Consider the following 21521-nt stretch of genomic DNA (forward strand, 5'->3'; position numbering starts at 1 on the left):
GGTCTAAATAGGTTAAAATGTTGATTTGACGTTAACGCGTGACGGCAAGGATGTTGGTTTCACTTAGAAACCAGCAAAATGTCAATTTCACGCAGCGCATAAGCTCAATGATGTTGATTTCAGGTCTAAATAGGTTAAAATGTTGATTTCACGTTAACGCGTGACGGCAACTGAGGAGGTTGATTTCTCTTGGAAACCAGCAAAATGTCAATTCCACGCAACGTATAAACTCAAAAATGTTGATTTTAGGTCAAAAAAGGTTTAAATGTGATTTCACGTTAACGCGTGACGGCAAGGATGTTGGTTTCACTTAGAAACCAGCAAAATGTCAATTTTACGCAGCGCATAAGCTCAATGATGTTGATTTCAGGTCTAAATAGGTTAAAATGTTGATTTCACGTTAACGCGTGACGGCAAGGATGTTAATTTCACTTAGAAAACAGCAAAATGGTAATTTCACGCAGCGCATAAGCTCAATGATGTTGATTTCAAGTCTAAATAGGTTAAAATGTTGATTTGACGTTAACGCGTGACGGCAAGGATGTTGGTTTCACTTAGGAAACAGCAAAATGGTAGGAGCCCATCATGGGCTCCTGAAAATGGTAATTTCACGCAACGTATAAGCTCAAAAATGTTGATTTCAGGTCAAAAAAAGGTGTCAATAAAAATAAAATGAAACAAATAAACATTTCAATAAGCACTTTTCCAAATACGGCAACGTCTTAAATGGCTAAAAAATCACGAGATAAAACATAGTTTTCGACAAACGCGATCGTAGCTTTATGTCACGCACCGCCATAACTTCCAGGTTCAAAATGCGCTGGTACCTCTTATGCCTGATGAGGATAACAACTTTGGTGGCTGTTTAGTTCTGGATTTAAGAATTTGATGACTCCACGTGAAAACGCTCTATAAATAGGGCTGACAGATTAACAGATTAACCCTTCTGCGCAACGTACGGGTCTCCATACATCTGCATGTCCCCTGATCCCAGAAGTTCAAAACACTACAAATCATGCCGATTTGAAATAAAATCAACGCAAACTGGATCACAGATCTGTTACAATCGATCGCCACTTGCTGGCCACAGGGGCGGGGCAGAAGACTCCTGAAATTTTCGTACAGGCATCATCCAACAAAAAATGACGTCACATCCGGTTTAAACTGCGCTTCGCGGCTCGTTTCACAAAGCGAGAAAATGGCGTTTCGATTACTCGCGATTTCCCTCTATTTGTAAACCATCAGTTTCGTTTCATTTTATATTGAGGATGGAAAGATATTGCAGACACATTAATTCGGCTTTTTAAGCAAAAATTTCGGGAAAAGAGAAAAGTTTATTATTGTTTTGAAGCAAAATAACGGAGAGCCTTCCGTCATCGTCGGGCGAATTTTACACATTTGCAAAACTGGTGTTGTTCCGACTTTTGGTTCTTGTTGTTCGTGATTTAGTATAACAATAAGTGCAATAGCCTATAATGTTAACAACAACCTGGATGAAGTATTTCTGGCCATAGTTTGCACTGTGTACTACGGGAACATAATTAACAGAAGCCGTTTAGCTCCGAAAGTCGCTGTCACCAGAGCTTTTGTTGCTCTTGGCTCACGTGCATTGGTAGAAGAGACAAGCTGGATCGCATGCTGCAGGTCAGTACCCACATTCTTACATCTCTCGTTAAAGATTGTTGTTTTCAGTAAGATACAGTACATATATATTGGTACTTTGGGGTCATCAGTCTCTTTCTCTTTGGTGAGTGCATTTAAGACGCCCAGTAAAAACTTGATTCACGGCGTGGAAGCTTATGTCTCGCTGGATCGAAATTCGAGCAAGATTTTTAAGTTCTAGTCCTCTTTAAAAGTAATTAAATCAATTATTCAAATCCAAGCCATCAGAGGAAATCTGCCATTGAAGCTGCCCTAAGTTAAGGTTCTGTTTAAGGACCTTCCCCTTTGAAAATCGAAGGGGTGTTCTTTGAGGCAACGCAGATCCCATTTATGTGGTCTCGGGTACCCGAGATAACCCTCCCCCTGAGGCACCTTTATCAAGTGTTTGTATGTGAAAATGTAACCCCTGTAGGCCGAGTAAAAGTTGACCCTGCATGATTATTTGTAACTGTTATTGAATAATCAAATGTGCAACTACCCCTATTTGTTTAAGTTTCCCTCAGTCAATTAATCACAGTGGGTTTTGCTGAGTTACTTTTCTCTTCTTTGATACAAATTGCTGCTTTAAATCTTAAATCTAGGCATTGTGGGACACTCGCCATGTCAAGAGTTGTTCCAGTTAGGCGAGCCAAAGTGTTTATGTATACTCAAAGAAAAGTTGTTGGTTACTTTACCTGCCAAGGCGAGTCATCTTGCCCACCTGAATTGTCTCGCCCTCAAGTCTGGTTCGTGATCCTAATGTAAATGGTTGGTTGAATTTTGCAAAGAAATAAGTGAAAAGTTAGCTCCACCAGGGTAACTTGGGGAAAGGGTTGTCTCTGGCACACAAGAGCCATTCTATTTTATTTCAATTTTCCCTCTTCCTCTTCCAACTGATTATGCAAAATAAACTGTCCAAAATCTTTATGGGTACTGGTGTTAGAGAGTGTCATCTTTATCACTACTGTGGAATGTACCTTACCTGACAGCCACCCCTGTTAACACAGCCACCTCATTATTATGGCCACTCTATTCTGGCTAAAACAAAACTAGCTCAGTCGGTCATTTTCTTATTTATTAATTATACAGTCAGATTTTTGTGGCCTGTTGGTGACCAGATTTACAGAATTCTGGTACATTGTAGGAGTAATTTATGCAATTTACAGTAAGCAACAGGCATCATTTTGATAGTGAAGTCCCATGCATACATGTAACTCTTGATTATTTTGAGATTTTATCTTTATTATGTTATCAAGGCAGTAATATTTTGATTCCTGCTCCAGCGGGAGGTGGGGGGAACTCTCCTCTATATGCTATATATAGCTATGTGCAGCCCCAAAGGGTATGGTTATTCAGCCGTTTTGGTCATAAATACTCTAGGGTAAGGTTTTTGCCCTCTAGTCTTTAATTTTGTATGTTTTTTTAGAATAAGCTACCTCAATTTTCATCATTATCGATAAGACCATCAACAAAAGTCCTTCAAAACTTATGTTTAGGGCAACTGTAGCAGTCACAACAGTCCTAAATGGGGTAGGGAAAATCGCAGATTATGGTCATAAATAGGTTAAGGGTTTAACTTTTGTGAAGAGGGCCGCACTGAACCCCACTCAGTTTTTCTGGGATGTACCAAACACATTTTCTTAGCAGTTACTACAGTCTTGCTTTAGTAAAATCAAAATAGTACTTGCTGCCAGGTACTTTATAAAGGTATAACCCCTCCAGAAGCCTTCACAAAGTACATGTAATATCAGGTGCTAACAATAATATTTTTTTGCGGCTGATTAAAATTTAGTATTAAATTGTACTGAACTGGTGCAGATTTAATATACATTATATTTTGTCACACTTAGTTCACTTGTTTTAAGACTACTCAGCAGCAACTAGTACCTCTTGCATGACCATGCAGTAACCATTCCAAAAAAAAAAAAGACATATATATATTACTATCCTGCCTGGAAGAGTGTGTAGAGAGAGCACACAGTGCAGTGCCCTACTGTATGTCTTTTGTTAGGTATAATAGTCTTAAATTTAGAAGACTCATATTGATCTTTTAGAATTCACAAAAAAGTTGATATCTTGACAACTCTCCTTTAGCTGTGTCTCTTCATAATAAATTAGCAGTTTGGTATTTTGTAGCATAGAACTTTAATTAATTAAGTTATTGTACCGGTATCACAGAGGTCATGGGTTGGAATCCAGTTCACACCTAATTTTTTTTTCAGGCTATAATTTCACCTTTGCTTAAGTTGTGTATAGTTGCAATGATCAATCATGTCTTTATAAGTTAATCAATGTATATATGTCCCACTGACTTATACTTTAACATTCTATCTTAAAGTTTGTCTATTTGTTTTATTGTGTGGTTCTAGAAAATGTCCATACCCACCCCAAGGAGATTATTGGAAATTCCAAGGATGGGGAGGGTCTCAAAAGCCAAACTTTTTAAAGAAAAGTATTAATCAAAATTGGAATTTCCATAGTGATGGGATGGGGAGATCTCTGTTTAATAAATACATAAATGATGTGTACAGACCCATTATCTGATGTGAAGACTGTGCAACATATCCTGGCCAATGAGTTGCCAAGGTGTAGCATCCTTGTTGTCAATTTCAAGTACCAAATTAAAGAGGATCAGCATGTTAGATGGGAGAGGTGAATTTTTCAAAATATCATAAACTAAACATATATATATATTTTCCAGACTCAATCATGTTAGTAGTGTTAGTGTCTATTTATTTATTTATTTATTTATTTATTTATTTATTTATTTATTTATTAATGAATACCTGTAAAGAGATAGTCATACATTCTTGCAAATATTCTGGGAGTCTCCCACATACCATTTAGATCATCCAGTCCCCCAGGAAAGTTATGAAATTTATTGTCCAAGTAAACTACTGAACCATGGGTTCCAGAAGGGACAGTGCTATTACAATGCAATTTGTAGAGTGCTACATAATATGAGCTTAACAGTTTTGTTACCATGGCAACAGACTGCATTTCAGACCTTCCCTGATATTCTAGGCTTTTCTGGCCACCTTTGGAGTTCCATTTTGATATTTGCCAATGGTGCTTCATCTGCATGATCCAGCAAGCCTATTGAATTGTAAGGTCGAAGGCATGGCCTTGATTAATGTTTTTCAAGCTGGAAATCACTGCATTATTGAAATTGGGTTAGAGGGGACTGGAAAAGATTGAGTTGCCAATTGGTAACATATTTTTTATAGCCATGTTAGTGTGTTGCCTGTAGAACTATAAGGCTACCAAGTTTCAATGATCTCTGCTGTATATATGGTCTGCACTTGATGTAATATTGGGTTTGGTGTATGACATCATCAGTCTTCTCATTTGCATTTATTTTACACATTTTAAACTGAAATATCTCCAGAACTAATGTAGATATTTGTTAAGGTAAACAGCATTTGTAATCTATAGTGGAATTCTCTTTGATACTCCTAAAAATTCTGAATCAAGGGGTAAACATTTGATGATAGTAGCATGCCAAATCATTGAGTTGAATTTATGCTGCTGACATTTACGTGTGCTGTAAGGTGTTGAAGAGAATTTTGGAGGGAAATTTGGTGTGTCTATTGAATTGCCAGAGGTTGGTTGGTTGGTTTTGTTATTGCTTTGTCATTATCTTCCATGTATTTTTTTTAAAAGCAGAGTGGTTGGTGGCAAAAGCAAAACTCAGGCAATATTCTCACTTACCTGTGTTTCTAAAGTCATGTTTTTAGGTTTTTGTGGTCAATCTATTAGTAGCTACACTGTCTTAAATTACAATAGAAAAGATGTGATATTAATTATGTAAGTTATACTTAGGTATCATTCATACCAAAATTATAGTAATTTTCTGGTTCAGTATTTGCCTCTGCATTAATTTGATTAAACTACTGTTTATTTTTTAACCAAATTTAATTCTGTCAAAAGGGAGGTGGGAATCTGAGAGCAATAGAAAACCAACAAATATACAGAAATCTGCCACCATTGCTTTCATGGCTGAGTGGAGATGAATCTAAGTCAGACCAAAATTAGAAAAAAAATTACTGATTTAATGTGATTATGGAAATGTTGGAAGGTTGAAATGGGATCCTGGGTATGGGAGAGTAGGAATGGGGTCTCAGGGAGGTGGGTGGTATGCTTGTGAATTTAAGAACCTCTCTGAAAGTGAAAACAAACTGTAGGTTTGAAAAGTTTAAAGTGGAGGTAAAAATTATACTTTAAATGAGCAAATACCCACTTACAGTGAGTCATTGAAACAATGACATAATTTATGTTTGTCTTTTCTTAGGTGGTTACCTCCTGGCATATACACCCCACACAGGCATACAATGCTATGATTTAGATGATGTAAACTGCTTTCCCATGTTTAACATACACATAAGAGTATCAGTGGACCAGTGTACAAGTGTGATTTCTCTACTGATAATGAGAATTATAATAAAGATACAAAGCCACTCCGGTGTGATCTATTTAATTATTCCTTAACAGTAAAGTGAACCAGTTAAACCAAAGGTTGCACTCTGTAAGATCAGGTGTACAAAACCTTTTTTCAGAATTTCCCTACAAAGATGACAAGGTGCAAGGGAAGGGGCAAAAACAGAACTTTAAGTGTTAAAAATTATGTTTACATTATCAGTTTGGGCCTCTCTGTAAAGCTGCAAAGAATACTTGAGGATAATGTTATACCCATTTTAATTCAAAATACAAATGGAAACTTGCATTGACAATCACTTAGTCTCTTGGCACTGTTTTGTTTTTTAATAATTGCCTTTTTTCACAAAACAATAATTTGAACATCTTTGTTACACAAGCTGGGGGGGGGGGGGGGGAAGGGGTATTCTACAAAGTTTTAAATGGAAAGGCCTTATCTCAAGGTCCAATACCCCTTACCCTTTTGTATACATTTGTACCATTTTCATAGAAATGGCACCTCTTTTGTCGACCTGACATTGCAAAAGGGTAAATGTACCCCTTTAACAAATCTATTTAAGAATACTGCATCCCTTTTCTATTCCCTTGGAAAGAAGTTAATAAACAGTATTATAGAATCTCCCCATTCTGGCTGAGTAGAGTAAATGAGAGCTTTTCACCAACATTTAGAACCAGAAGAATGGAATCCCTAAATGACAGATTTTCCTACCCTTTCATGCACCTCAACTTGTGAAATACCTATCATTTTATACCTGAAGCCTGAAAAAGGTACTCATCTTGAGCTGAGTCTCCCCATATAGGTCATTACAGAGAGCCTTCCCACATACACAAGTCAGGAACTCTTGACAAGTACTGTAAGTAGTGATGAAGCTGGCCTCTAGACTGGTCTGAGCCAGCTTCTTCAGTTTTTTAGCACAAACTTGTTACTCTCTGTAAATTTCTAGTAGGAAACCTTTTCTTTGCTGATCTGATCCAAGTTCACAGACACTAGCATCACCCTCACGACACTGACTCTATCAATGTCACTCACAGTCTGATTCTTCAGTTTCACTGCACCATGCTTCATCATCACTCATCATTGTTAGACATGAGTTCATTAGCTTGTAAAATTCACCAGCCTGGTAGTGTCACTGTTGCTATTGCCTGTTCCCAGACTTCCTTTTATGACTAGATGTAGGGGCATGAAATTTCACTACTGTTTATGAACAATTTGTTTAGATGGCATATTGAAAGAGTGATGAATTACTGAAAATTGTCAGTATTGGTAGTGTTCTCTCATTCCCTTAGGGATTGAAATATCTTGATGTAAGATTACATAGAGAAAGCACACTGAAATATAATGCACAATTTTTTAGTAACCTTTCGAAATAGGTTGCCAATATGACAGGGATTAATAAATAAGGAACTTGGTCTGCAAACAGGGCAAATGAGAGGGTTTGAAGAACTAAAAGGTACATGCCGGACCTCAGTGGAGGGTGGGGGGGGGGGGGGGTATTGGAACTTAGTGTTGCTGACGTTTAACACTGTTGAAACGGAAAAATAAATTTGATTATAAATGAGGAAAAACCACGACATGTCCAAATTACTTAATCGCCGGTAAAACTAATCCTCTTGCTTTTTTTAAGGGTTCACGGTCTGCCTGTAACGAAGCGTTTATTAATTAAGGGATTGCTTAGGGAAAACATATCTTGTTTAAGGTTCTTAACCAATCGTAACATATTTTATGGCATCAGTTTGAGTCATGAGCAAACACATGAGTTTGTGTTAGTGTTGATCGGCAAGAAAGTTCTGCAAAGCGCGTTATGTGTGTGGGTCTATTCTTGCAGTGATACGATTAACAGCACTCAAAATACTCTCGAGTGTTTGGCAACAGTAAATTTTAAAAAATGCGCTTCTGTTAATAAGGTTCCCCCATGTCTAGAAACCTGTCATTGTGCATTTTTCTTAGTTAGATGCTTACGTAAGAGAATAGGATATTTGAATTGAGTGCAACTTACCTAGAATTCATTATTTCCGCACAAACGATGACTCCTGTGGAATTCAGCGAGGAAAAAATGGCGACATTTCGTAAAAAAACCGCCTTCAAAACAGCGTGTTTTTGAATAAATAATCACCCTGTCCTTCAAACAAACCGATATGACGAGAAAGAAGACAAAATTTTGTTTATCGTGGCCAAATAAAACGTTAAAAATATCCGGCCGATTGCAAAATATTGCCATTTTACTTACTGAGAGAACGATTATGCCATATTCAAATTTGATTTCGCCGCTCAGCGCACTTTTTCACCGGATGTGACGTCATTTTTTGTTGGATGATTCAGATACACAAAAAGTGCCAGGCGTCGCAGAGTGTTCTCCCCCGCCCCTGGCTGGCCATTATTATGTTTGAATCTAGTTACCAGTTCGAGAAACGTCCGCAGAACGTAATCGCAATGCATGCCGGGAAGGGTCTTTACACCTCGTGCGCGGGAAAACATGACGGTCGATACAAGACAAATTTTATCACTCTAAAACCAGTTCTCGCTTTCCAAACTTTGACGCTAGCAACGCTTGGCAAATGGGCCACAACTCACCAGAGGGTATTTGTTTTGGGCAAGAACTGCTCTTGGACTTTGCTACCTGGCTCGATCTGACTTCGAACGCCGATAACACGATTACGGTATATCAGCTGCCTTCGAAGTTTCAGAACACATTTTGATTCTTTAAAACGTGCTGATGACTTACGGGTCTATCGAGGCTTTATGATGCCTCTCAACCACCAGACAGGCATACAAGGTACTTTAAAACAATGCTTAAGATATTAGTTGACAGAGCTCTAATACGGCACATCTCGTTTTTGTATGATGGCATTTCGTTTGACGCTCGATCGATTCACGTGTTGTGTTCACGTCACAATAACCGGTGTAAACAATCCGTTCCCAGATTTCCGCTCTATATGCTGTGGGATTTGGTTTTCACTTCATACACTATAAACAGTCTGCCTGTTTGCTGTTCAACAAATAAACTCCCAAAGACAAGGCTAGGAAAAGCCAAGTTTTTTGCCTACGTTTTAACTCTAAAACAGAGCAAAAACCAGCGACAAAAATACAGAACCACGTTTTTCTATTACATTGAAGACCACATGCAAAAATTCAGCTAATTTGGAAGAAGAAGAAAGAAAAGCAACCAAAATCGTCACTTATCCCCTTTTATGACTAGCTTCTTCATATGTATCGGTAGTTTGGGGTCATCAGTCTCTTTCTCTTTGGCGAGTGCTTTTAAAACGCCCAGTAAAAACTTGATTCACCGCATGGAAACTTATGCCTCGCTGGATCGAAATTCGAGCAAGATTTTTAAGTTCTAGTCCTCTTTAAAAGTAATTAAATCAATCATTCAAATCCAAGCCATCAGAGGGAATCTGCCATTGAAGCTGCCCTAAGTTAAGGTCCTGTTTATGGACCTTCCCCTTTGAAAATCGTGGGGGTGTTCTTTAAGGCAACACAGGTCCCATTTGTATGGTCTCGGGTACCCAGGATAACCTTCCCCCTGAGGCAACTTTATCAAGTGTTTGTATGAGAAAATGTAGCCCATGTAGGCCGAGTAAAAGTTGACCCTGCATGATTATTCGTAACTCTTATTGAATAATCAAATGTGCAAGTACCCCTCTTTGTTTAAGTTTCCCTCACTCATTTGATCAGAGTGGGTTTTGCTGAGTTAATTTTCTCTTCTTTGATACAAATTGCTGCTTTAAATCTTAAATCTAGGCATTACGTGACACTCGCCATGCCGAGAGTTGTTCCAGTTAGGTGAGCCAAAGTGTTAATGTATACTCAAAGAAAAGTTGTTGGTTACTTTAGCTGCCAAGGTGAGTCAACTTGCCCACCTGAATTGTCTCACCCCCAAGTCTGGTTCGTCATCCTCGTGTAAACGGTTGGTTGAATTTTGCAAAGAAATAAGTGAAAAGTTAGCTCTGTCAGGGTAACTCGGGGAAAGGGTTGTCTCTGGTACACAAGAGCCATTCTATTTTATTTCCATTTTCCCTCTTCCTCTTCCAACTGATTATGCGAAATATACTGTCCAAACTCTTTATGGGTACTGGTGTTTGAGAGTGTCATCTTTATCACTACTGTGGAATGTACCTCACCATACAGCCACCCCCATTAACACAGCCACCTAGTTATTATGGCCACTCTATTCTGGCTCAAACAAAAGCTCAGTTGGTCATTTTCTTATTTATTAATTATACAGTCAGATTTTTGTGACCTGTTGGTGACCAGATTAACAGAATTCTGGCACATTGTAGGAGTAATTTATATACAATTTACAGCAAGCAACAGGCATCATTTTGTTAGTGAAGTCCCATGCATATATGTCTTTTGGTCATAAATACTCTAGGGTAAGGCTTTTGCCCTCTAGTCTTTAATTTGTTATGTTTTTTAGAATAAGCTACCTCAATTTTCATCATTATTGATAAGACCATCAACAAAAGTCCTTCAAAACTTATGTTTAGGGCAACTGTAGCAGTCGCAACAGTCATAAATGGGTAGGGAAAATCACAGATTATGGTCATAAATAGGTTAAGAGTTTAACTTTTGTGAAGAGGGCTGCACTGACCCCCACCCAATTTTTCTAGGATGTACAAAACACATTTTCTTAGCAGTTACTACAGTCTTGCTTTAGTAAATCAAAATAGTACTTGCTGCCAGGTACTTTATAAAAGTATAACCCCTCCAGAAGCCTTCACAAAGTACATGTAATATCTGGTGCTAACAATTTTTTTTTGCGGCTGATTAAAATTTGGTATTAAATTGTACTGAACTGGTGCAGATTTAATATACATTATATTTTGTCACACTTAGTTGACTTATTTTAAGACTACTCAGCAGCAACTAGTACCTCTTGTATGACCATGCAGTAACAGTATATTCCAAACAAAAAAAAAGTACATGTATACGTATTACTATCCTGCCTGGAAGATTGTGTAGGGAGAGCACACAGTGCAGTGCCCTACTGTATGTCTTTTGTTAGGTATAATAATGTTAAATTTAGAAGACTCATATTGATCTTAGAATTCACAAAAAAGTTGATTTCTTTACAACTCTCCTTTAGCTGTGTCACTTCATAATAAATTAGCAGCTTGGTATGTTGTAGCATAGAACTTTAATTAATTAAGTTATCACACCGGTATCACAGAGGTCATGGGTTAGAATCCAGTTCACACCTAATTTTTTTTTCAGGCTATAATTTCACCTTTGCTTAAGTTGTGTATAGTACATTGCAATGATCAATGATGTCTTTATAAGTTGATCAATGTATATATGTCCCACTGACTTATACTTCAACATTTTATCTTAAAGTTTGTTTATTTGTTTTATTGTGTGGTTCTAGAAAATGTCCATACCCACCCCAAGGAGATTATTGGAAATTCTAGGGATGGGAAGGGTCTCAAAAGCCAAACTTTTTAAAGAAAAGTATTAATAAAAATTGGAATTTCCATAGGGATGGGATGGGGAAATCTCTGTTTAATAAATACATAAATAATATGTACAGACCCATTATCTGATGTGAAGACTGTGCAATATATCCTGGCCAACGAGTTGCCAAGGTGTAGCGTCCTTGTTATCAATTTCAAGTACGAAATTAAAGAAGATCAGCATGTTAGATGGGAGAGGGGAATTTTTCAAAATATCATAAACTAAAAATATATAATTTATAGTTTCCAAACTCAAACATGTTAGTAGTGTTAGTGTCTATTTATATATATATTTATTTATTTATTAATGAATACCTGTGAAGAGATAGTCATACATTCTTGCAAATATTCTGGGAGTCTCCCACATACCATTTAGATCATCCTGTCCCCCAGGAAAGTTATGAAATTTATTGTCCAAGTAAACTACTGAACCATGGGCTCCAGTGGGGACAGTGCTATTACGATGCAATTTGCAGATGTGCTACATAATATGAGCTTAACAGTTTTGTTACCATGGCAACAGACTGCATTTCAGACCTTCCCTGATATTCTAGGCTTTTCTGGCCACCTCATGGCCTTGATTAATGTTTTTCAAGCTGAAAATCACTGCATTATTGAAATTGGGTTAGAGGGGACTGGAAAAGATTGAGTTGCCAATTGGGAACATATTTTTATAGCCATATTAGTGTGTTGCCTGTAGAACTATAAGGCTACCAAGTTTCAATGATCTGTGTTGTATATATGGTCTGCACTTGATGTAATATTGGGTTTGGTGTATGACATCATCAGTCCTCTCATTTGCATATATTTTACACATTTTAAACTTAAATATCTCCAGAATTAATGCAAATATTTGTTAAGGTAAACAGCATTTGTAATCTATAGTGGAATTCTATTTGATACTCCTAAAAATTCCGAATCAAGGGGTAAACATTTGATGATAGTAGCATGCCAAATCATTGAGTTGAATTTATGCTGCTGACATTTACATGTACTGTAAGGTGTTGAAGAGAATTTTGCAGGGGAATTTGGTGTGTTTATTGAATTGCCAAAGGTTGGTTGGCTGGTTTTGTTATTGCTTTGTCATTATCTTCCATGTATTTTTTTTTAAAAGCAGAGTGGTTGGTGGCAAAAGCAAAACTGGCAATATTTTCACTTACCTGTGTTTCTAAAGTCATGTTTTTAGGTTTTTGTGGTCAATCTATTAGTAGCTGCACTGTCTTAAATTACAATAGAAAAGATGTGATATTAATTATGTAAGTTTTACTTTGGTATCATTCATACCAAAATTATAGTATTTTCTGGTTCAATGTTTGCCTCTGCATTAATTTGATTAAACTACTGTAGTTTATTTTTTAATGGAATTTAATTCTGTCAAAAGGGAGGTGGGAATCTGAGAACAATAGTGAACTAGACCAACAAATATGCAGAAATCTACCACCATTGCTTTGATGGCTGAGTGGAGATGAATCTAAGTCAGACCAAAATTAGAAAAAAAATTACTGATTTATTGGAGGGTTGAAATGGGATCCTGGCTATGGGAGAGTAGGAATTGGGGCTGAGGGGGGTGGGTGGTGTGCTTGTGAATTTAAGAACCTCTCTGAAAGTGAAAACAAACTGTAGGTTTGAAAAGTTTAAAGCACAGTTTAAAATTGTACTTTAATATATCTTGTTTATTAAGGTGGTAATGAGCATAATACCCACTTAGGGTGAGTCATTGAAACAAATATGACATAATTCATGTTTGTCTTTTCTTAGGTGGTTACCTCCTGGCATATACACCCCACACAGGCATACAATGTTATGATTAGATGATGCAACCTGCTTTCCCATGTTTAACATACATGTAAGAGTATTGATCAGTGGACCAGTGTACAAGTGTGATTTCTCTACTGATAATGAGAATTATAATAAAGATACAAAGCCACTCTGGTGTGATTTATTTAATTATTCCTTAACGGTAAAGTGAACCAGTTAAACCAAAGGTTGCACTCTGTAAGATCAGGTGTACAAAAATTAAATAGAAAATTTCACTACATCAGTTTTATTAATTAAGTATACTTCGTTGCAAAATATAGTTGGTATTTTTGTTGTACTGGTAAGAATATAATTTGGAAATTTTTTATGGGAAATGTTTCCATTTAAAAATGTAGCTCAGATGCCACAACTATAGTTCTCCTTTCTGTGGTGTTTTCTTTTGTGGTAAATTGTGAAAACAAATTATGTTGACCTACATGTAAGTTAAAAAAATATACAAGTAGTAGCTCTTCTGAGGAAAAAAAAAGTTAATTTGTTGGTTCTTCCTGTTCATTTTTTCCTTTAACATTTTTATTTTGCTAATAAGTAGTTTAGCTAGCCATAAAAATGTTTTGTTGTCTCTGAGACCATTTTCAAGATAAAAAAGTGATTTGTATATAAAATTTGAATTTTTTTTGGGGGGGGGGTGGGGGGGTGGGGACCTTTTCAGAATTTCCCTACAAAGATCACAAGGTACAAGGGAAGAAGCAAAAATAGAATTTTAAGTGTTAAAACATATGTTTTCATCATCAGTTTGGGCCTCTCTGTCAAGCTGCATAGTATACTTGAGGATCATGTCATACCCATTCTAATTCAAAATACAAATGGAAACTTGCATTGACAATCACTTAATCTCTTGGCACTGTTTTGTTTTTTAATAATTGCCTTTTTTCACAAAACAATAATTTGAACATCTTTGTTTCACAAGCTGGGAGGGGTATTCTACAAAGTTTTAAATGGAAAGGCCTTATCTCAAGGTCCATTACCCCTTACCCTTTTGTATACATTTGTACTATTTTGATAGAAATGGCACCTCTTTTGCCGACCTTACATTGCAAAAGGGTAAATGTATCCCTTTAACAAACCTATTTAAGAATACTGCATCCCTTTTCTATTCCCTTGGAAAGAAGTTAATAAATAATATTATAGAATCTCTTCATTCTGGCTGAGGAGAGTAAATGAGGGCTTTTCAACAACATTTTAGAACCAGAAGAATGGAATCCCTAAGTGACAGATTTTCCTACCCTTTCATACACCTCAACTTGTGAAATCCCTATCATTAAGTTTATACCTGAAGCCTGAAAAAGGTACTCATCTTGAGCTGAGCCTCCCCATATAGGTCGTTACAGAGAGCCTTCCCACATACACAAGTCAGGAGCTCTTGACAAGTACTGTAAGTAGATGCTGGCTTTAAGACTGGTCTGAGCCAGCTTCTTCAGTTTTTAGCACAAACTTGTTGCTCTCTGTCAATTTCTAGTACAAAACCTTTTCTTTGCAGGTCTGGTCCCAGTTCACAGACACTAGCATCACCCTCACGACACTGACTCTATCACTGTCACTCACAGTCTGATTCTTCAGTTTCACTGCACCATGCTTCATCATCACCCATCATTGTTAGACATGAGTTCATTAGCTTGTAAAATTCACCAGCCTGGCAGTGTCACTGTTGCTATTGCCTGTTCCCAGACTTCCTTTTATGGCTAGGTGTAGGGGCATGAAATTTCACTACTGTTTACGAACAATTTGTTTAGATGGCATATTGAAAGTGATGAATTACTGAAAATTGTCAGTATTGCTAGTGTTCTCTCGTTTCCTTAGGGATTGAAATATCTCGATGTAAGATTACAAAGAGAAAGCACACTGAAATATAATGTACAATTTTTTAGTAACCTTTCAAAATGGGTTGCCGATATGACAGGGATTAATAGATGAGGAACTTGGTCTGCAAACAGGGCAAATGAGAGGGTTTGAAGAAATTAAAGGTGCATGCTTGACCTCAGTTGGGGGGGGGGGGGGGGTATTGGAACTTAACGCTGCTGACGTCAAACACTGTTGAAACGGAAAAATAAATTAGATTATAAATGAGAAAAAACCACGACATGTCCAAATTACTTGCTTAGTTCCTTGCCCCCGAGTGGGGGATAGGGCCGGAGATCAATGCTCGCCATCTGTCCCTATTCTTGGCCACAGCTGCTGCTGCGGCCCACGATGTAAGTCCCAGCTCAGCGCGTTCCTTCTCCACAGTTCTCACTGCTGTCCATCAGGATGACGGAGTCGTCTCCCGTAAGATAGCAGGCCGCTGATCTCGCTCCTTGGTAGTTATCGGTACACTCAAAAGAGTGGCCTTGACATCAATTTCCGGTTTCCGTAATCCCCTTGCTTTTACGGGATGGGGTGATTGGCCCCATGCCCAACCCCCAACCTGGAGGACCAGGGATTTTCTGTCGGGGTGTCCTTCCCCTAGCCACGGGTACCAGATATTTAAAGGCGCTGGAAGCTCGCCTTTCGCCATTGTCACTCAGCTACATCGTATTACCAGGGTCACCAAACGTGGAGGTGTGATATATGACTTGCTGGCAGAGCCTTTTTGAGACGGTGGGCGTTTCTCAGCACTTACGAGAGCTACCTAGTGGCAACAGTAGCTCTCACCGGGACCTTTTACCCCCCTTTGACCCCCCAAATTACTTAATCGCCGTTAAAACTAATCCTCTTGCTTTTTTAAAGGGGTTCACGGCCTGCCTGTAACGAAGCGTTTATCAGTTAAGGGATTGCTTAGGGAAAACATATCTTGTTTAAGGTTCTTAACCAATCGTAACATATTTTATGGCATCAGTTTGAGTCATGAGCAAACACACGAGTTTGTGTTAGTGTCGATCGGCAAGAAAGTTCTGCAAAGCGCGTTATGTGTGTGGGTCTATTTTTGCAGTGATACGATTAACAGCACTCAAGTACTCTCGAGTGTTTGGCAACAGTAAATTTTAAAAAATGCGCTTCTGTTAATAAGGTTCCCCCATGTCTAGAAACCTGTCATTGTGCATTTTTCTTAGTGTAATGCCTACCTAAGAGAATAGGATATTTGAATTGAGTGCAACTTACCTAGAATTCATTATTTCCTCACAAACGATGACTCCTGTGGAATTCAGCGAGGAAGAAATGGCGACATTTCGTAAAAAACACGCCTTCAAAACAGCGTGTTTTTGAATAAATAATTACCCTGTCCTTCAAACAAACTGATATGACGAGGAAGAAGACAAAATTTTGTTTATCGTGGCCAAATAAAACGTTAAAAATATGCGGCCGATTGCAAAATATTACCATTTTACTTACTGAGAGAACGATTATGTCATGTTCAAATTTGATTTTGCCGCTCAGCGCTCTTTTTTTTACCGGATGTGACGTCATTTTTTGTTGGATGATTCAGATACACAAAAAGTGCCAGGCGTCGCAGAGTGTTCTCCCCCGCCCCTGTATTGCGCTCAAGAAGAGAAATTAGATTTGTAGAGTTTTACTCAAAATGGTTGCTATGGAAACCAGCCACAGCCTTTTGAGGTAGTGTTTTATAGTATTGACGCCAACACTTCCTGCTCTTTTACAAATCAAGATTTGATTGTCAAATAAGCATATCATGTAAGTTTCTGTTTTGTTCTATGCAATAAACCTAAGTTTTGACATTTAACTCTTATTTTCAGTGCTTTTTACAGCTTTATTTGGAAATAACCTTATTTTTTACCACACCCAGTGGACAAATCATCTCATGTCACGTGACAGACCTTAAAATGTTACGATTTTTTTTGGTTTATGACATCACGACACTATTGGTCTTTGATCAGCCCAAGTTTCGGGAATTCTACTTAAAAACCTTGCAAAGTAGAAATGTTGGCGCGAAGTCAGTCGGTACAAAAGTAAACTTTTGAGAAAAATGCACTTAAAGTTTCTTACACGAAGTATTAAGCATTTAACGAGCTACAAATAGCGCGGGGGTGCAGATTGGATCTCGGGGGAGGGGGTGCAATGGTTGTTCTATTTTGTAAAAAGTTACCGCGGTTGTGGGAAATATTCCTTTTCATAGGGGAAATGAATGAGCCTGTGATGGCAATTTGAGGCAAAGCTTTTCACAAATAATTATACCAATCGAGTTGTGCATGTCTTAAAAGTTTTTTTTTAAATGGTTTCGTTCATATATGTTAAAAATAATCTATATTTTTGGTCACGTTCTTATAGTAAACAGTCGTTGCTATGGCCGTTGCTACGTGAAAAAACTTATACCACTGTGTACTTTCCTTAAATTTCACACTCATCTGGAAGGAAATTCGGCAAGATCGTTTCAAAATGTTTTTGACAAGTCCTCAAGGGTCTTAAGTCTTGTATTTCCAAGAAATTGAATTTTTCATGAACATCGCCATATTTTAGGGTATCATACCCCCTTAACTAAAAGCGACACGTGCCGCACTCATTTTCCATATACTGTCAAACACAGATATAATGAGTGGTAACTGCGATTCAGTCAACCAGTCGGAAAGTTAGAGATGCATTATCCGAGGTTTAGACTTTTGGTTAGCTCTCTAGGGGGAATTGGAAGTTGAGCCAGCAGAAGTCACAGCGGCTTATCTCTTTACGCATGTTCAGAAACCGTTATACTTCGTCAAAATGCCTTTCTCTTAAAGCTAACCAGCCATTATAACCCCCATGCCTTCAGCTATATATTTACAGTGCGACGACTTCAACCGGGCCACCTGAGAGTTTTCGACCAATCAGAGCATTTTTTTGTGCGAGTTTGTTTAAGTTCTAATCACAAGACTAAAATGATTCGTTCTCCGAGTTGTTTGAGTTGTTTACAATCGTGCTGTGATTGGTTGAAAACTCTTGAGTGGCCCCGGTTACTGAGTAGTTGCAAACCATTGTGAAACTTTGTGAAAGCAATAATGTTTTTTTGCAAAATAGTAGTAACGGTGAACTCTATTTACATGTTTTCCAGAAACTATGAAATTCGCTCGATCGCAATCCCCAAAACTTCTTCGCAGTATTTCAAGCATTTCTAAATGAAAGCTAAGTGAAAGGTGACGCAAAGACAGAGACTAAACCGGACTTCGAATGATCTTAAGTACTTTATTGTCCATAATATTGAAAAGTGACGACTCAAGAATTTTGAACTACGTAAAGAAATTATTGGCAAACAACAACAGTGATAACTTAAGCTTTTACAGATAATGGTCAAGAAAGGCGACTTTTTACATTATTAACTAATGTTATCTAGTTTAAGCTTAAAACTTTACAGAATTAGGCGCGGAATTAGGGAAGTGACGTTATTTTATATATTACACATTCAACTGGACATGAAATATCTCGAGTATTCCATATCTCTGTCGGGAAATTTATTGTTCAGTTCTTATAACAATCCGTGTTTACCGCCTGCGGCCCTGAAAAATAAAATTGAAACTACGAATGAATAAATGAAATAATGGGTCGTTTACTTTACTTGCAATTCAATTACAATTGTCATTCTTAAACAATTACAACTGAAACAGAGAACAAAAATTGTTAACGCGATACTTTTAATCTGAAAGCACTACAAAATTTGCAATTTGCAAGCAAAGCGATACCATATTAAAATATCGTACTACTTGTTACATTGCACTTACCTTTGGTTAATTCTCTGTTTCTTCGCTTCGCCTCACTCTTGCTTCATACTTATCTAATAGATTTTCCAGGCGTTGTAAGAGCATTTCTCTCTTGGCTTCAGCGCGAGCGTCCTCGAACCTTTCATCTAGCGGGGCGGTCCTCCTTTCATCCAGGGGCAGTGCGCCGCCTCGCTCCATTCCCCGGCCGAGACGAAAGTGTGCGTTGGCCAGTTCGGCGAACAAGAAAGAAGTTAGGCAGCCGATTAGAAGGATCAATTTAAGCTGATTCATGTTAACCTGATGATTAAGATATACTGCTTTAGTTGAATAACGGTATGGTAAACAACTCACCATGAAATAGTTTATAAATAACTAACCACCCTCCCCTCTCCTTCTTAACTTTGCCTCGGCGATCACGAGCTTTTAAACATTGTCGCGGACAAAACGTCTTTCTGCCCATTAGCTGAAATAATGTGAGATTTCACCAGTGTGCTGAACTTCATTTACAAACTATGCGTTAGGACATGACGTGTTGTGACAAGTATAAGCGTAAATGTTTCTTTGCCATCGCTCCTACTCTTCCTATCAAGGCACACTGAAGTGACAAAAACAGGGCATCTCGTAAAAAGTTTGATTTCAAATTTTGACGTTTCGTATGCTTTAAAATACGTCTTCTGAAGTGAGCGTAAACTTAATTACTAGTAAATTTAATGTACGTGGTACCAACGAACCAGGAACATAGAACAAACGATTAGCACACAGACGTCGCCTGAAATCTGCGAACAATAACAAAATCGAGCTAGTAAAGAAAAAGGTTTTCATTGCAAACGTTAACAAGCCGCAGTGTGCATTTTATTCCTACTGAAGTTGAAAGAGTCCCTTAAGTTCAAAGAGTCCGTTAAGTCCCTTTAGCCCTTTAGCTCCTTAAAAAAGCTACCAATAATCTTCTTTTTCTCTATGAAATATACATGCGTTCCCTTGCGTGGGTGGTAAGTTAGAAGGAATAATCTGATCGGTTGTTCTTGGCATACGTCAAACGCCCAATATTTTGAGGAGAGGAAAAAATTGTTTGGGCACCATGGAATAAAGTTATCGTCAGTCCTGTTTATCTTTGTGTCATTTTGGGTTTCATATTATTTCAAAACGCAGAATTCCTAGAAGTACAAAATTATTACAAACCACAAACCAAGGGCTTTTAATTTGGCATTTATGTTATCTTCAAGATCTGCTCTAATCTCATTGTACAGGAAAATAGAAATAGATAATACAGTAAAATAGAAGTGAATATTGCTCCTCAACTTAAGTACGGGTCAACAACATTGCAACACTGAAGCAAAGAAATGATAAATGGCTGCATTCAATTGGTATTAAGTCTAGTGCTGTAAGTGAGGCGTAATGAAGTCAGCCCTCGTTTCACAAAAATAGCGCTAATATTTAAGTAAGTATTTTAAGCTTACTAAAGAAGTATTTTAAGTTTAGTAAAGGAAAACGTTGTTAACAAGTCAAATTGATTTCACAGGAAACCTTGCAAGAAGCATTTTGAAATGTTTCCCAGGGAAAAAGGGATGAAACCTTGAACAATGATGAAGTCTACACATGCAGCTATCTTTGATACTCTACTCCACCGATATTATTGTGTTATCGCCGATCCGCAACACAATATAATGCCACTGATAGGTCATGATAAACTTAAATCAACCGAAATGTACAGTTTCAGTAAATCGCCACAAATTAAGATTCCTGGTAAAAATGAACTACCGTGAAATGTTAATTTAAAATGTAGTTATAGTGCGAGAACCAGAACATCTTGATTTAAGAAAACATTTTTAAATATCAGAAAATTTACTTACGTTTTAGATTGCTATAATCAAAAGCTCACAATCTCGCAGACCTGTAGGTGAATATCTGTGATATTTAACTACGTTTGAGGGCTTTTATACCCTGGTTCCGGAACTCAGCCTCCGGGAAATGAGACCTTGGCGCCGGTAAATGAAATTCTGTAAAACACCTCCTTATTCGAGTTTTCCCATGGTTGCCACTCCCGTTGAGAAATGATAGGAAGACTGAATAAGCCATCTGCTTTTAACAGAAAACTTCAATGTAAATATCTAAACATTGCTTATTCGTACAGTTAATTACTTTTCTTGGGGCGGAATACGTGGGGAAACATTCCAAAAAAGCTTTGGAGCTCCTGATGATTGTAGCAGTGGTTTTAGGTCCAACAAAGTTAGGTTTCACCTTCAGATCTAACAATGTTAAACAAAAAGGCTGCTTGATTCTATCGGCCACATATTGAATGCTGTGGCAACTTCGTTAGATGGATTTATTAACACGAAGTATTGTTTTGAAAACAGTACTTTAACAAAAGGGATTTTTGATTAGAAGTCGCAGAGTTTGTCTCCTAATTTTCTTAATGTTGTTTGGAATCGCTTAAAGGCACGGCTTTTTTGAGCCATCGTTTTATTTGAAAAAAGGTCTTTTTCTGTTATTGATTACCACAATTCCATTTAAAGAAAATCTGTGATAGTTTTAACGGCAAATATTCGTTGGGGTTGTTTGGATTTCCGCGCGCCCCTTGAT

At 37.6% G+C, this 21521-nt stretch overlaps 3 long non-coding RNA genes across 4 annotated transcripts; 2 read left to right on the top strand and 1 right to left on the bottom strand.

The window, feature by feature from the left end:
- The first annotated feature begins 1650 nt into the window (after nucleotides 1-1650).
- On the top strand, nucleotides 1651-6098 carry LOC149113530 (uncharacterized). The gene is made up of 2 exons (XR_016206841.1): nucleotides 1651-2409; nucleotides 5933-6098. It is a non-coding gene; the product is annotated as an uncharacterized LOC149113530 (long non-coding RNA).
- Nucleotides 6099-7564: 1466 nt separating this feature from the next.
- Nucleotides 7565-13453, top strand: LOC149113531 (uncharacterized). 2 transcript variants are annotated; one of them, XR_016206839.1, is made up of 3 exons: nucleotides 7565-8849; nucleotides 9818-9918; nucleotides 13285-13453. It is a non-coding gene; the product is annotated as an uncharacterized LOC149113531 (long non-coding RNA). The 2 variants fall into 2 exon arrangements; XR_016206838.1 differs by lacking the exon at nucleotides 7565-8849 and having other exon boundaries at nucleotides 8856-9918.
- A 4956-nt stretch (nucleotides 13454-18409) lies between these two features.
- On the bottom strand, nucleotides 18410-20941 carry LOC110060688 (uncharacterized). Its single transcript, XR_002297904.2, has 3 exons — nucleotides 20792-20941; nucleotides 18963-19238; nucleotides 18410-18740 (listed from the first exon to the last, which is right to left on the bottom strand). It is a non-coding gene; the product is annotated as an uncharacterized LOC110060688 (long non-coding RNA).
- Between the last annotated feature and the right edge of the window lie 580 nt (nucleotides 20942-21521).

The sequence above is a fragment of the Orbicella faveolata genome, unplaced genomic scaffold, assembly GCF_042242905.1.
Source record: "Orbicella faveolata isolate gen_17 unplaced genomic scaffold, um_ofav_v1 contig_15, whole genome shotgun sequence".
Taxonomy (NCBI): domain Eukaryota; kingdom Metazoa; phylum Cnidaria; class Anthozoa; order Scleractinia; family Merulinidae; genus Orbicella; species Orbicella faveolata.